The sequence below is a fragment of the Mustela erminea genome, chromosome X (assembly GCF_009829155.1).
Source record: "Mustela erminea isolate mMusErm1 chromosome X, mMusErm1.Pri, whole genome shotgun sequence".
NCBI classification, from domain to species: domain Eukaryota; kingdom Metazoa; phylum Chordata; class Mammalia; order Carnivora; family Mustelidae; genus Mustela; species Mustela erminea.
In genome coordinates, this window is record NC_045635.1 from 85,383,522 (window position 1) to 85,401,038 (window position 17,517).

Here is a 17,517-nt window from a genome sequence, read left to right on the forward strand (position 1 = left end):
AATGAGGCAGAAGAGAGAATTAGTGATATAGAAGACTAATCACTAATTCTCTCTTCTGCCTCATTTATCCTATAAAGAAGCTGAGCAAAAGAGAGACAAACAACTACTGGACCATAAGAGGAGAATTCAAGAGATAAGTGATACCAGAAGACAAAACAACATTAGAATAATTGAGATTCCAGAAGAAGAAGAAAGAGAGAGGGGAGCAGAAGGTATATTGGAGTGAATTACTGTAGAGAATTTCCCTAATATGGCAAAGGGAACAAGCATCAAAATCCAGGAGGCGCAGAGAACCCCACTCAAAATCAGTAAGACTAGGTCCTAATAGTAAAACTTACAAGTCTAGTGATGAAGAGAAAATCCTGAAATCAGTCCAGGACAAGAAGTCTGTAATATCCAATGGTAAAAATATTAGATTGGCAGCAGACTTATCCAAAGAGACCTGGCAGGCCAGAAAGAACTGGCATGATATATTCAGAACACTGAACAAGAAAAACATGCAGCCAAGAATACTATATCCAGCTAGGCTATCATTGAAAATAGAAGAAGAGATAAAAAGCTTCCAGGACAAACAAAAACTAAAGAATTTGTAAACACCAAATGAGCTCTACAGGAATTATTGAAAGGGGTCCTCTAAGCAAAGACAGAGCCTAAAAGTAGTAGACCAGAATGGAACAGAGACAATATACAGTAACAGTCACCTTATAGACAATACAATGGCACTAAATTCATATCTCTCAGTAGTTACCCTGACGGTAAATGGGCTAAATGCCCCAATCAAAAGACACAGTATATCAGAATGGATAAAAAATAAACCCTATCAATATGCTGTCTATAAGAAACTCAATTTAGACTCAAAGACACCCCCAGATTTAAAGTGAGGGGATGGAAAACAATTTACCATGCTAATGGACACCAAAAGAAAGCTGGGGTGGCAATCCTTATATCAGATCAATAAGATTTTAAGCCAAAGACTATAATAAGAGATGAGGAAGGGTACTATATTATACTCAAAGGGTCTGTCCAACAAGAAGATCTAACAATTTTAAATATCTATGCCCCTAACGTGGGATCAGCCAACTATATAAACCAATTAATAAGAAAATCAAAGAAAGACATCGACAATAATACAATAATAAGGGACTTTAACACCCCCCTCACTGAAATGGACAGATCATCCAAGCAAAAGATCAACAAGGAAATAAAGGCCTTAAATGATACACTGTACACTGGACCAGATGGACATCACAGATATATTCAGAACACTCCATCCCAAAGCAACAGAATACACATTCTTCTCTAGTGCACATGGAACATTCTCCAGAATAGATCACATCCTGGGTCACAAATCAGGTCTCAATCAGTACCAAAAGTCTGGGATCGTTCCCTGCATATTTTCAGACCACAATGCTCTGAAGCTAGAACTCAATCGCAAGAGGAAAGTTGGAAAGAACCCAAATACATGGAGACTAAACAGCATCCTTCTAAAGAATGAATGGGTCAACCAGGAAATTAAAGAAGAATTGAAAAAATTGATGGAAACAAATAATAATGAAAACACAATGGTTCAAAATCTGTGGGACACAGCAAAGGCAGTCCTGAGAGGAAAATATATAGTGATATAAGCCTTTCTCAAGAAACAAGAAAGGTCTCAAATACACAACCTAACCCTACACCTAAAGGAGCTTGAGAAAGAACAACAAAGAAAGCCTAAACCCAGCAGGAGAAGAGAAATAAAGATCAGAGCAAGAATCAATGAAGCAGAAACCAAAAATCAATAGAACAAATCAACAAAACTAGGAGCTGGTTCTTTGAAAGAATTAATAAGATTGATAAACCCCTGGCCAGACTTATCAAAAAGAAAAGAGAAAGGACCCAAATAAATAAAATCATGAATGAAAGAGGAGAGATCACAACCAACACCAAAGAAATACAAACAATTATAAGAACATATTATGAGCAACTCTATGCCAGCAAACTTGACAATCTGAAAGAAATGGATGCATTCCTAGAGACATATATACTACCACAACTGAACCAGGAAGAAACAGAAAACCTGAACAGACCTACAACCGGTAAGGAGATTGAAACAGTCATCAAAAATCTCCCAACAAACAAGGGCCCAGGGCCAGACGGCTTCCCAGGAGAATCCTACCAAGCATTTAAAGAAGAATTAATTTCTATTGTCCTGAAACTGTTCCAAAAAATTGAAATGGAAGGAAAACTTCCAAACTCATTTTATGAGGCCTGCATTACCTTGATCCCAAAACCAGACAAAGATCCCGTCAAAAAGAAAATTACAGACCAATATCCTTGATGAACACAGATGCAAAAATTCTCACCAAAATACTAGCCAATAGGATCCAACAGTACATTAAAAGGATTATTCACCACAACCAAGTGAGATTTATTCCAGGGCTGCAAGGTTGTTGGTTCAACATCTGCAAATCAATCAATGTTATAAATTAATAAAAGAAAGAACAAGAACCATATGATACTCTCAATAGATGCTGAAAAGCATTTGACAAATACAGCATCCTTTCTTGATCAAAACTCTTCAACATGTAGGGATAGAGGGTACATACCTCAATATCATCAAAGCCATCTATGAAAACCCCACCGCGAATATCATTCTCAATGGAGAAAAACTGAGAGCTTTTCCGCTAAGGTCAGGAACACGGCAGGGATGTCCATTATCACCACTGCTATTCAACATAGCACTAAAACTCCTAGCCTCAGCAATCAGACAACAAAAGGAAATTAAAGGCATCCAAATCAGCAAAGAAGAAGTCAAACTATCACTCTTTGCAGATGATATGATCCTTTGTGTGGAAAACCCAAAAGACTCCACTCCAAAATCTGCTACAACTTGTACAGGAATTCAGTAAAGTGTCAGGATATAAAACCAATGCACAGAAATCAGTTGCATTTCTATACACCAACAACAAGACAGAAGAAAGAGAAATTAAGGAGCCAATCCCATTTACAATTGCACCCAAAACCATAAGATACCTAGGAATAAACCTGACCAAAGAGGCAAAGTTCTGTACTCAGAAAACTATAGAATACTCATGAAAGAAATTGAGGAAGACACAAAGAAATGGAAAAATGCTCCATGCTCATGGATTGGAAGAACAAATATTGTGAAAATGTCTATGCAATCTACACGTTTAATGCAACCCCTATCAAAATCCCATTTTGTTTTTCAAAGAAATGGAACAAATAATCCTAAAATTTATATGGAACCAGAAAAGACCTCGAATGGCCAGAGGAATGTTGAAAAAGAAAGCCAAAGTTGGTGGCATCACAATTCCAGACTTCAAGCTCTATTACAAAGCTGTCATCATCAAGACAGTATGGTACTGGCACAAAAACATACACATAGATCAATGGAACAGAATAGAAAGCCCAGAAATAAACCCTCAACTCTATGGTCAAGTAATCTTCGACAAAGCAGGGAAGAATGTCCAATGGAAAAAAGACTGTCTTTTCAACAAATGGTGTTGGGAAAATGGGACAGCCACACACAGAAAAACGAAACTGGACCATTTCCTTATACCACACACAAAAATAGACTCAAAATGGATGACGAACCTCTATATGAGAAAGGAACCCATCAAAATCCTTGAGGAGAACACAGGCAGCAACCTCTTTGACCTCAGCCACAGCAACTTCTTCCTAGGAACGTCACCAAAGGCAAGGGAAGCAAGGCCAAAAATGAACTATTGGGACTTCATCAAGATCAAAAGCTTTTGCACAGCAAAGGAAACAGTCAACAAAACCAAAAGACAACTGACAGAATGGGAGAAGATATTTGCACACAACATATCAGATAAAGGACTAGTATCCAAAATCTATAAAGAACTTCTCAAACTCAACATCCTAAGAACAAATAATCCAATCAAGAAATGGGCAGAGGACATGAACAGACATTTCTGCAAAGACATCCAGATGGCCAACAGACACATGAAAAAGTGTTCCCCATCACTCGGCATCAGGGAAATACAAATCAAAACCACAATGAGATACCACCTCACACCAGTCAGAATGGCTAAAATTAACAAGTCAGGAAACAACAGATGCTGGCCAGGATGCAGAGAAAGGGGAACCCTCCTACACTGTTGGCGGGAATGCAAGCTGGTGCAACCACCCTGGAAAATAGCATGGAGGTTCCTCAAAAAGTTGAAAATAGAGCTACCCTACGACCCAGCAATCGCACTGCTGGGTATTTACCCAGAAGATACAAATGTATTGATCTGAAGGGGCACGTGCACCAGAATGTTTATAGCAGCAATGTCCACAATAGCCAAAGTACAGAATGAACCTAGATGTCCATCCATAGATGAATGGATAAAGAAGATGTGGTATATATATACAATGGAATACTATGCAGCCATCAAAAGAAATGAAATCTTGCCATTCGTGATAACATGGATGGAACTAGAGGGTATTATGCTTAGCGAAATAAGTCAATCAGAGAAAGACAATTATCATATGATCTCCCTGTTTTGAGGAAGTTGAGAGGCAATGTGGGGGGTTTGGGGAGTCGGAAAAGAATAAATGAAACAAGATGGATCGGGAGGGAGACAAACCATAACAGACTCTTAATCTCACAAAACAAACTGAGGGTTGCCAGGAGGAGGGGGGTAGGGAGAGGGAGGTAGGGTTATGGACATTGCAGAAGGTATGTGCTTTGGTGAGTGTTGTGAAGTGTGTAAACCTGGCCATTCACAGACCTGTACCCCTAGGGCTAATAATATATGTTAATTAAAAATGAAAATTTTAAACACATAAATAAATAAAATAAAAATAAAAGCCACTGAAGGTTAAACCTCTGCCTTCAGCTCAGGTTATGATCTCACAGTCCTGGGATCGAGCCCTGTGTCGGGCTTCCTGCTCACTGGGGAGCCTGCTTCCCCCTCCCCCTCTGTCTGCCTGTCTGCCCCCTTGTGATCTCTCTCTCTGTCAAATAAATAAATAAGATCTTTAAAAAAAATAAAATTTTTAAAAATGCCATTGAAGACTTCAGAGAATTAAAATTAAAACCACAATGAGATACTACCACAAGCTTACCTAAACCACAAAAATGAAAAAGACGAAAGGTACCAAGTGTTGCTGAGATTGGAAATATAGCCTGAAACAACCACTTTGAAAAAGTGCTTGGTAGTATCTACTAAGCTCAGCATACACACACACATACTATGACTCAGAAATGCCTGTCTTAGGTATGTGCCCAAGAGAAAGTAAAGTAAGTATCCATCTAAAAGGTAGGTACAAGTATGGACATCCATAGCAACATTAAGTAAAAGAACTAGAAAATACCCAAATCCCCATAACAGATATATAGATTAAAGTATCTACAATGTAATACTATACACCAATGAGAATGATCTGCAACTACAATGATAATATAAATCACATACTCAAACACACACACACATACACACACACACACCCCTATTATGTTGATTTGAAAGAGCCAAACGTAAAAGAGTACATGCTGTATAATTCCAGAAATTTTTTTCTTCGAATCTCCCTACTGAGTTTAAGAAAGAAGAGGAAAATCAACACCTCATTTCCTTTCATTTGAAAGTATTTAGTGTCCCCTTATATTACCTTCAGAATAACCTCAGAGAAGCACATATCCTCTGAGCTCTTGAAAAGTGGTGCACTGCACAGAGTACCATATCTGATGGAAAGAAAACTGAGTATTAGCAGGAGATATATCTGACCTGCACCAGACCTAACCCACTAATTCTAGGTGACCTTGGGTAAGTTAAGACAGCTCTGCTTGCCTCACCAGTCAAAAGGGGTCAGATCATACCTCCCACCCAACAACCGAGGCCTCAGACACAAAATAATGTCATTCTCATCTTGAAGAGCACTCTGAATTTATAGAAAGAATTCATAGTGGAAGCCCAAGGTATTATTTTTATAGACAAGTTGTCCAATGCATAGTAACTATGATAATTATTTTCTTTGTTTTTTATAATTATTACCTTCTCGTTTTTCTTTAATAAATACCCCCTATGTATTTTTTAAAAAATGCACACTGAAGCATAGCTTTCACCCAAAGACATGGCCCTGGGGGCACCTGGCTTCCTCAGTCAGTAGAGCATGTGACTCTTGATCCTGGGGTCATGGTTTTGAGTCCCACATTGGGTGCTGAGATTACTTAAAAAAATAAATAAACTTTAAAAAAACCATATAGCTCCAGCCTAACATCACCCAGTATGAGCTGACATAGTTCAACACATGTTTTTGTTATTGTTCTTGATGTTGTTTAGATTTTATTTATTCATTTGAGAGAGACAGCATGATTGGTGGTTGGGGGGTGGAGGAGGAGAGGGAGAAGCAGACTCCCCACTGAGTAGGGAGCCCGACACGGGGCTCAATCCCAGGACCCCGAGATTATGAACTGAGCTGAAGGCAGACAGATGTTTAACCACCTGAGCCACCCAGGCACCCCCAACACATGTTTTCTTAATTCTTCTTAAGTACACTGGTTAGGAATGTAGCCTCTGGAGACAGACTAGGGCCAAACCCTAGTTCTGCCATTTACAAAGTGTGAGTGTGAATATTTTACTTCTCCTTGGATTGGCTCCCATCTCCCCTTCTGACCTCATTTCCTACCATCTGTACTCTATCTGCCAGGTTCCAGCCACTCAAGCTCATCATCAGCTCCTGGAACAAATGATGCCACACATATCACAAATCAAGAAGCCAGCCTAGGCCTAGTAGCCTCTTGTCCTTCAGGACTCACCTCAAATGCCACTTCCTGAGAAAGAACTTTATGGACAGCCCAATCTAAGTAATCCCTGACCCATCATTTTCTCTTCTGTGTATGTGTTTACCTTCCTAAAGCCCATATGGAACTGACCCACTTATGATCTAACAGCTTATTGCCAGTTTTCCCGAATCTGAATGAAAGCTCCAGAGACTCTGCCTATCTTGTTCTCTGTGCTATATTCCCAGTACCTAGTTTAAGGCCTCACATATAAATCACTAAGAATGTATGACCTAAATGAAGGAATTATTACCTATTTGACACACAGGAGCAGACACAGATATTTGACAAAGAAATTAGATGCCAAAGATTCAAAATTTTAAGAACATTTTGTTGTAAATCCAGAGTTCTTTTCAAATTGGAATGAGCCAGAACCAACTATTTGAACCAAATTATTCAAAATTTAAACCCTTCCCACCTACCTCCCTGTTTGGGATACAGCAGACCTAGGATGAGCCCAGGAATCTTAAGTTTCCACCAACACTCCCTGACAATTTTGATGAAGTGGTCCATGAACCACACTTGGCAAAATCCTGACCTAAACATCTGATATTTGTGTAACATTAATGCATACCATGCAGATTATGTGATATGAAGGGCATCTCCATTAATATAATTACTCAAAGGGGGCACTGGTCCTTCCCTCCTACCTATGACCACAGATTGCTTCCCCACATAAAATCACACTTAAACTCAACAATATTCCTGTGTAGGGGGAGGAACTGGGTATCACTTTACTAAAGTATAGATGAGGCTGGTGGAAGGGTAGTGACTTACCTAACGTTTCCCAATGATGGGAACCCGATGTCTTCATTCTTGCTCCAGGAAACTGACTAGCACACTGGAAATTATACTTGGTTCTTCTCTATCAGCTCCTGTTTGGAGGGCCTACACTCCACACCTTTCTCTGATGTTCTACTAGAAGGGAAAGGCAAGTAATCAGACAGCAGTTGGAATAGAGGAAAAAATGAGAGGAAGGGAAAGCACATGAAAGACAGGGGAAAGGGTGAGCACAAGCTTGCCTGTGCCCACTCAGTTCACAGAAAGCTGTGCAATGATGCATAGCCCCCTCCCACACACACAAGTGACACTGAAGCTCTCACATCATGGAAATGGGGCCTCATCCCTGTTTACTGTTCCATGTCCAAGTACTCTCTCTGGTAGTTATACTATGAGGTTTATGTCAGAGGTGGGATCACATTGACAGAATTAAGGAGGCCAAGTTGGAAGAGGCAACTAGCATTTAGAGGGCCTACTAAATGCCACCCAATATAAGTCATTATTTTCAGACTTTTTTTCTTTAAATCCTCAAAGTATTGCTCTAACATAGGCAACGTTGCTTTCTTTCTATAGACAGGGAAATACTCAAGCTCAGAGAGTAAAAAGTCCATGCTCAAAGACTCCTAAGGAAATGACAAACAGACAGAGAAGCCAACCTGAAGAAGCTTCGGATGGCGGGACCTCAGCTTCAGCAAGCAGACCACTGCACAACTTGCTACCCAAAATAAGCAAAGGGAGCCTCTGCAGATTACTGGACTGAAGGAAAAAGAGGCCAAGACTCAATAGCAGAACACATACAATACACACAGGAAACACAAGCAGAAGCACCAGGCCCTGGGGAGCAGGGGACACTACACTGCAGGGCACTACAGGACCTCTTCTTTTTAAGGCTATTATCATTCAGAACAAGAGAATTAGTAGACTTTCCTAACATACAGAAACACACAGAAAGTGAGACAAAATGAGGAGATAGGGAAACATCTCCTAAATGAAAGAACAGGACCAAACCACAACAAGAGACCAAAGTGAAACAGGTACAAGTCGTATGCCTGATAGATAATTTAAAGTAATGATTGTAAAGATACTCACTGGAACAGAGAAAAGAGTAGAGGACGTCAGGAAGACCCTTTACACAGAGATAAAAAAAAAAAAAAGAACCAATCAGAGATCAAGTGCACAATAAAAGAAATTAAAATTAAAAATACACTTGATTGAATAAATAGCAAGCAAGGTAAAGCAGAGGAACAAGTGAATTAATGACCGGGAAGACAGAGTAATGGAAAATAACCAAGCTGAACAAAGGAGAGGAAAGAAAATTATGCAAATTGAGAATGGTCTTAGGGAACTCAGTGACTCCATCGAGTGTAATAACATCTTCATTATTAGGATCTCAGCAGAAGAAGAGAGATAAAGGGGCAGAAATTTTATGTGAAGAAATAATAGCTGAAAATCTCACTAGTCTGGGGAAAGAAGCATATATCTAGATCCACGAGGCATAGAGATCCACTCCCCTCCAAATTCACCCCAAGGAGGTCCACACCTTGTAATATAAGGCTATTATCATTCAGAACAAGAGAATTAGTAGACTTTCCTAACATACAGAAACACACAGAAAGTGAGACAAAATGAGGAGATAGGGAAACATCTCCTAAATGAAAGAACAGGATCAAGCCACAATAAGAGACCAAAGTAATTAAAAGGTCAAAAAGGAGCAACAGGGTGCCTGGGTGGCTCAGCTGGTTGAGCGTCTGCCTTCGGCTCATGTTGTGATCTCAGGGTCCTGGGATCAAGTCCCACATCAGGCTTCCTGCTCAGTGAGGAGTCTGCTTCTCCCTCTGCTTCTGCTCCTTCTCCCTGCTCATGCCCTCTCTCTCACTCTCTCTTAAATTAATTAATAAAATATTTTTTTTTTAAAAAAAGAGCGATAAAGAAAAAAATTTTAGAGCAGCAAGAGAAGACAGTTACATAAAAGGAAATCCCCATGGGGCGCCTGGATGGCTTAGTCAGCTAAGCATCTGCCTTCCACTCAGGTCCTGATCTCAGAGTCCTGGGATTGAGTCCCACATTGGGCTCCGTGCTCTGTGGGGAGCCTGCTTCTCCCACTACCTCTGCCTCCCTCTCTCCATTTCTCATGAATAAATAAATAAAATCTTTTAAGGAAAAAAAGAGGATATCCTCATAAGCTTATCAGTGAATTTTTTAGCAGGAACTTTCCAAGCTAGAAGGGAGTGTTATGATATATTCGAAGTGCTGAATGGGAAAAATCTGCAGCCAAGAATACTCTATCCAGCAATGCTATCATTCGGAATAGAAGTAGAGATAGAGAGTTTCTCAGACAAACAAAAACTAAAGGAGTTCATGACCACTAAGCAGCCCTTCAACAAATATTTAAGGGGACTCTGAGTAGAAAGGAAAATAATAAGTGAGAGTATAAAAAGTAAAAAACACAAAAGCAATAAAATAAATATTACTGTAAAAATCAGGCAAAGAATTCATAAAACAAAAGGATATAAAATGTGACATGACATACCTAAAACATGGGAGGAAGAGGAGTAAAGAATGAGTTTAAGCAACCATCAAGATAATACAGACTGCTATATGCAGAAGATATTACATACAAACCTAATGGCAAACACAAATCAAAAACCAGTAATTGATATGCAAAAAATGAAGGAAAGGAATCCAAGTATATCACTAAAGAAAGCCAACAAATCATGAAAGAGAGCAAGAGAAGAATCATAGAAAATCTATAGAAAAAAAAACACAAAACAAGTAACAAAATGCTAATAAATACTTACTGTAAATAATTACTTTGAATGTAAATGGACTAAACACTCCAATCAAAAGACACAGGGTGACAGAGTGGATAAATAAAACAAGACCTGGGGTTCCTGGGTGTCTCATTCAGTTGAGTGTCCAACTCTTGATTTTAGCTCAGGTCTTGATCTCACGGTCGTTGAGTCCAGGTTCCACATGGGGCTCCATGCTGGGTATGGAGCCTACTTAAAAAAAAAGACCATCTATGTACTGACTATAAGAGGCTTGTTTCAGACCAAAGCACACCTACAGATTAAAATTAAGGGGAGGGGCGCCTGGGTGGCTCAGTGGCTTAAAGCCTCTGCCTTGAGATCAACCACAGGAAAAAACTTGGAAAGATCATAAAATACATGGAGGTTAAATAACATGCTACTAAACAATGAATGAGTAAACATAGAAATCAAAGAAGAAATAAAAAATTACATGAAAATGTAAGCACAACAGTCTAAAATCTTTGGGATGCAGCAAATGTGGTTCTAAGAGGGAAATTTATAGCAACACAGGCATACCTCAAGAAGCAAGAAAAATCTCCAATAAACAACCTAACCCTATACCTAAAAGAGCTAGAAAAAGAACAAACAAAACCCCAAACCAGCAAAAGGATGGAAAAAACAGATCAGAGCAGAAATAAATGATATAGAAATTTAAAAAGAAAACAACAGAATAGATCAATGAAACCAGGAGCTGGTTCTTTGAAAAGAGCAACAAAATTGAGAAACCTATAGCAAGAGTCATTTTAAAAAGAGAGACGACTCAAACAAAATTACTAATGAAAGAGGAGAAATAACAACCAACGGGGCGTGCCTGGGTGGCTCAGTGGGTTAAGCCTCTGCTTTTGGCCCAGGTCATGATCTCAGGGATCGAGCCCCGCATTGGGCTCTCTGCTGGGCAGGGAGCCTGCTTGCCCCTCTCTCTCTCTGCCTGCCTCTCTGCCTACTTGTGATCTCTCTCTCTCTCTCAAATATATAAATAAAATTTAAAAAAAAAGAAATAACAACTAACAACACAAAAATATAAACTGTAACATAGTATTATGAAAACCTATATGCCAACAAATTGGACAACTTTGAAGAAATGGATAAATTCCTTGAAATATATAAACTACCAAAAGTAAAGCTGGAAGAAATAGAAAATTGGAACAGAAAAATTGAATCACTAATCAGAAAACTCCCAAAAACCAAACTTCAGGACCAGAGAGCTTCACAGGCTAATTCTGCTGAACATTTAAAGAAAAGTTAATATCCATTCTTCTCAAACTATTCCAAAACATAAAAAAGGAAGGAAAGCTTCCCAACTCAATCTATGAGGCAAGCATTATCAGATACCAGATAAAGACAACAACAACAAAAAACTATAGGCCAGTATCTCTGACAAAAATAGATGTAAAACTCTCAACCACATACTAGCAAACCAAACCCAAAAATACATTTCAAAAAATCACTTACCACAATCAAGTGGGATTTATTCCTGGGTTGCTAGGCTGGTTCAATATTCATAAATCAATCAACGTGATACATCATATCAATAAGAGAAAGGATAAGATTATTTCAACCGATGCAGAAGAAGCATTTGGCAAAATATAGTATTATTCACGTTAAAAACCTTCAACAAAGTCAGTTTACAGGAAACATACCTCAACATAGTAAAGGCCATCTATGAAAAACCCAAAGCTAACACATTTAATGGGAAAAACTGAGAGCTTTTCCCCTAAGGTCAGGAACAAGACAAGGATGTCCACTCTCACCACTGTTATTTAACATAGTACTGGAAGTCATAGCGACAGCAATCAGACAACAAAAAGAAATAAAAGGCATCCAAAGGCAAGAAGGTAGTAAAACTTTCACCATTTGCAGATGATATGGTATTATATATAGAAAACCCTAAAGACTCCACCAAAAAACTGCTAGAACTGAAAAACAAATTCAGCAAAGTCACCGTACACAAAATCAGTGTACAGAAATGTTTCATTTCTATGCACCAAAAACAAAGCAGCAGAAAGAGAAATTAAGAAAACAATTCCATCTACAATTATACCCAAAACAATAAGATACCCAGAAATAAACCTAACCAAAGAGGTAAAGGATCTATACTCTGAAAACTATAAAACATTGATGAAAGAAATTGATGACACAAAGAAATGGAAAGACATTCTACGTTCATGGATTGGAAGAATAAATATTGTTAAAATGTTTATTTTACCCCAAGAAATGTACACACTTAATGCAATCCCTATCAAAATGCCAACAGCATTTTTCACAGAACTGTAACAAATAATCCTAAAATTTGTTTCGAACCACAAAAGATCCCAAATAGCCAAAGCAATCTTGAAAATGAAAAGCAAAGCTGGAGGCATCACAATTCCAGACCTCAAGCTATAGTACAAAGCTATACTAATCAAAACAGTATGGTAATGAGGAGCACCTAGTTGGCTCCATCAATAGAGTGTGGGACTCTTGATCTCAGGGTCATGAGTTCATGTCCCATGTTGGGCATGGAGTCTACTGAAAAATAAAAAGAAAAAAACATGGTATGATACTGGCACAAGTCAAAGGAACAGAATACAAATCCCAGAAATAAACCCACAATTATATGGTCAATCTTCAACAAAGCAGGAAAAAATATCCAACGGGAAAAAGACAGGCTCTTCAACAAATAGTGTTGGGAAAACTGGACAGCAACATCCAAAACAATGAAACTAGACCACTTTCTTACACCATACACAAAAATTAATTTAAAATGAATTAAAGACCTAAATGTGAGACCTGACACTATAAAAATCCTAGAACACAAGCAGTAACTTCTTTGACATCAGCTATAGCAATTTCTTTCTAGATATGTCTCCTGAGTCAAGGGAAACAAAAGTAAAAATAAACTATCAAGACTACATCAGAATAAAAAGCTTCTGCACAATGAAGGAAACAATCAGCAAAACTAAAAGGCAACCAATGGAATGGGAGAAGATATTTGCAAATGACATCTCTGATAAAGGGTTAGTGTGAAAATATTAAAGAACATATAAAACTTAAGACCCCAAAAAACAAATAACACAATTAAAAAATAGACAGAAGACATGAATAGACATTTCTCCAAAGAACACATCCAGATAGCCAACGGACACATGAAAAGATGCTCAACATCATGCATCATCAAGGAAATGCAAATCAAAACTACAACGAGCTATCACCTCACACCTGTCACAATGCCTAAAATCAAAAACAGAAGAAACAAGTATTGGTGAGGATGTGGAGAAAAGGGAAACTTCCTGCACTACTGGTAGGAGTGCAAACTGGTATAGCCACTACGGAAAACAGTATGAAGCTTCCTCAAAAAATTAAAAATAGAACGACCCTACAATCTAGGAATCACACTATTGGCTATTTCCACCAAAAAAATACAAAAACAGGGGTACATGGCTGGCTCAGTCAGTAGATCATCTGACTCTTAATCTCAGGATTGTGAGTTCAAGCCCCATGTTGGGTGTGGAGCTTACTTAAAAAGAAAAACAAAACAAAACAAAAAACTCCACTAATTCAAAGGAATGATGCACCCCCTATGTTTACTGTAGCACTATTCACAATAACCAAACTAGGGAAGCAGCCCAAGTGTCCATCAACATATGAATAAATAAAGAAGATGTGATATATACATACATATACAATGGATATTATTCAGCCATAAGAAGGAATGAAATCTTGCCACTTGCCACACGGATACAACTACAGAGTATAACACTGAGCAAAATAAGTCAGAGAAAGACAAATACCATAGGATTTCACTGATATATGGAGTTTAAGAGACAAAAGAGGGGCATCTGGGTGGCTCAGATGGTTAAGCATCTCTCTTTGGATCAGGTTATGTTTGCCAGGTACTGGGATTGAGCCCCACATCTGAATCCCAGCTCAGCGGGGAGTCTGCTTCTCCCTCTCCCTCTGACTCTCCCTCTGCTTGTGCTCTCTGTCTCTCTCTCAAATGAATAAATAAAATCTTTTTTAAAAAGGAAACAAATGAGCAAATGAAGAAAAAAGTGAGAAAAACAAACCAAGACATACACTTGTAAGTATAAAGAACAATCTGATGGTTACCAGAGGCAATGTGGGTGGAGGAAATAGGAGATGGAGATTAAAGAGTACACTTATCAGATGAAAAAAATAAAATGAAATGATTAAAGTTTTTTTTTTTTTTTTTTTAAGCTTTTTTTTTTTTTTTTTATTTCCAGCATAACAGTATTCATTATTTTTGCACCACACCCCGTGCTCCATGCAATCCGTGCCCTCTATAATACCCACCACCTGGTACCCCAACCTCCCACCCCCCGTCCCTTCAAAACCCTCAGATTGTTTTTCAGAGTCCATAGTCTCTCATGGTTCACCTCCCCTTCCAATTTCCCCCAACTCCCTTCTCCACTCTAAGTCCCCATGTCCTCCATGCTATTTGTTATGCTCCACAAATAAGTGAAACCATATGATAATTGACTCTCTCTGCTTGACTTATTTCACTCAGCATAATCTCTTCCAGTCCCGTCCATGTTGCTACAAAAGTTGGGTATTCATCCTTTCTGATGGAGGCATAATACTCTATCCCCAGGGGTACAGGTCTGTGAATCACCAGGTTTACACACTTCATAGCACTGTTCCGCTGAGGGACATCACTCCAGAGTGCTATGAAGTGTGTAAAGTTTTATATAAGGTAAGAAATTAATAACATTTAGTTTGTTAAAAAAAAAAAAAAGGAAAGCAACACTTGATAACTATCATAGTAACAAATGATCCAGGCAACAGATCTGAGTGCATCAGTCTGCATCTAATCCCACAGCAGTCACTGAGTCACCATGGTAAACATATTGGCCAGGGAAAGCTAGGAAAAAGCAAACAGCAACCACCCTGATTTGGTTCCTAACATGTGCTAGGAATTGGGCTGGACTGACATTAACACACAGTAATTCACCCCTCAAGTATTCCTGACAATATATTCCCAGCAGCTTTAGTAATATATACATATGTGCATACATATGTACCACATTCACATATGCTTCTTCCTCTTCTCTCCCCACTCAAGATCCCAAGAATTCATTATAGTAGAATATCTGGGGAGTAAAAAAGAAAAACACTACAATTCAATGGATTCAATTCTAAATACACATACAAACTTGAAAACTACTAAACTATTTTTTTCAGATGAACTGTAGACTTGTCTTTGGAACATTTTTCTCCCTAGTTTCAATACATTGCCAATAACCTCTAAAAGCTGATATAAAAATACAAACAAATGCATGTTATGCATCAAGTACTTTTTCCACTGCAGAGGAAGTAGCCTGAGCTTTCAACCAAAAAGATTCCTCGATGGCTATTTTTCAACATTTTGGCTTCTGAGAGTTTAGTGAAAATATATGTGTAAATTGCAATTAAAAGATAGTGTCATTTGGACACCTGGGTGGCTCAGTCATTAAGTGTCTGCCTTCAGCTCAGGTCATGATCCCAGGGTCCTGGAATTGAGCCCCGCTTCAGGCTCCCTGCTCGGCGGGAAGCTGGCTTCTCCCTCTCCGACTCCGCCTGCTTGTGTTCTCTCTCTGGCTATCTCTCTTTCTGTCAAATAAATAAAATCTTTAAAAAATAATAAAAACTAAAAAAAAAATACTATCATTCATGATAGTACCAAAAAGTATAAAATACTTAGGAATCATCTCTCTACTTATATGTAAAGGTAGGTACATTGAACAGTACAAAACACTGCTGATAGTACCAACAAGTATAAAATACTTGGGAATCATCTCTCTACTTATATGTAAAGGTAGGTACATTGAACAGTACAAAACACTGCTGACAGAAATTAAAGATCCAACTAAATGGAGGGATATACCATTTTCATGTGTCAGAACACTAGTATTATTAAGATTCTGTTCTGCTCAAACTGATCTACAGATTCACTGTAATCCTAATAAAAATCCTAGCACACATTTTGTTTTTAAGAAACTAAGAAGTTGATTCTAAAATTCATGTTGAAATGTAAAGGACCTAGATTATAAGAACAACTTTGAAAAGGAACAAATTAGATTGTGCTATTTACAACATGGATGGACCCAGAGGGTATTATGCTAAGTGAAGCAAGTCAGACTAAGACAGACAAACACCATATGATTTCACTCATATGTGGAATCTAAAAAAGCAAATGAATAAACAAAGAGCAGAATCAGACCTATAAATACAGAGAACAAAACTGATGGTTGCCAGAGGGGAGGGGGTTGCAGGATGGACAAAATGGCTGAAGGGAAATGGGAAATACAGGCTTCCAGCTATGGAGTGAATAGGTCACAGAAATAAAAGGCACAGCATAGTCAACAGCTTTGTAATAGTGTTTGTATGGGGACAGATGGTAGCTACACTTGTGATGAACACAGAATAACGTATAAACTTCTTGAATCAAAATGCTGTACACCTGAAACTAGTGTGACATTGTGTGTCAACTACTCAAATTTTTTTTAAAAAAATAACAAAGCTGGAAGATCAAAACTACCTGATTTCAAGAGTTATGATAAAGCCTTCAGTAACCAGAACAGTGTGGTATTGGCATCAAGGTAGACAGGAAGAAGATCAAAGGAACAGAATTAAGAGTCCAGAGTTCACACCCATATGAACAACTGATTTTTGACAAAATTGCAAAAGCAATTCAGTGGAGAGAGGAGAGTCTTTCAACAAATGGAGTTGAGACATATTGAGTACAATATGAGTGCATATCCATATGCACAAACAGTTATCCATGTATCTTACCATATACAAACATCAACTCAAAATGGATCATAGACCTAAATATAAAACCCAAAACTTCTAAAAGAAAACAAATGAGAGGGGCACCTGGGTAGCTCCATCGTTAAGCATCTGCCTTTGGCTCAGGTCATGATCCCAGCCAGGGTCCTGGGATGGAGCCCTGTGTCGGGTTCCCTGCTCCGCGGGAAGCCTGCTTCTCCCTCTCCCACTCCCTCTGCTTATGTTCCTGATCCCACTGTCTCTCTGTCAAATAAATGAATAAAATCTTAATTAAAAAAAAAGAAAAGAAAAAGAAAGGAAAAAAATCCTTATGACCTTGGGTTAGGTGAAGATTTCATAGATGCGAAATCGAAACTATAATTAATAAGTGAA

The 17,517-nt window shown here is 38.4% G+C and overlaps 1 long non-coding RNA gene across 1 annotated transcript in view; it reads right to left on the bottom strand.

Annotated features, from left to right (window-relative positions):
• Positions 1 to 3,636: 3,636 nt before the first annotated feature.
• LOC116583542 overlaps positions 3,637 to 17,517 on the bottom strand; it is a 36,554-nt gene continuing 22,673 nt past the window's right edge. Inside the window, exon 4 of the long non-coding RNA XR_004282771.1 lies at positions 3,637 to 3,678. This is a non-coding gene — a long non-coding RNA (uncharacterized LOC116583542). The remainder of the gene's footprint in view (positions 3,679 to 17,517) is intronic.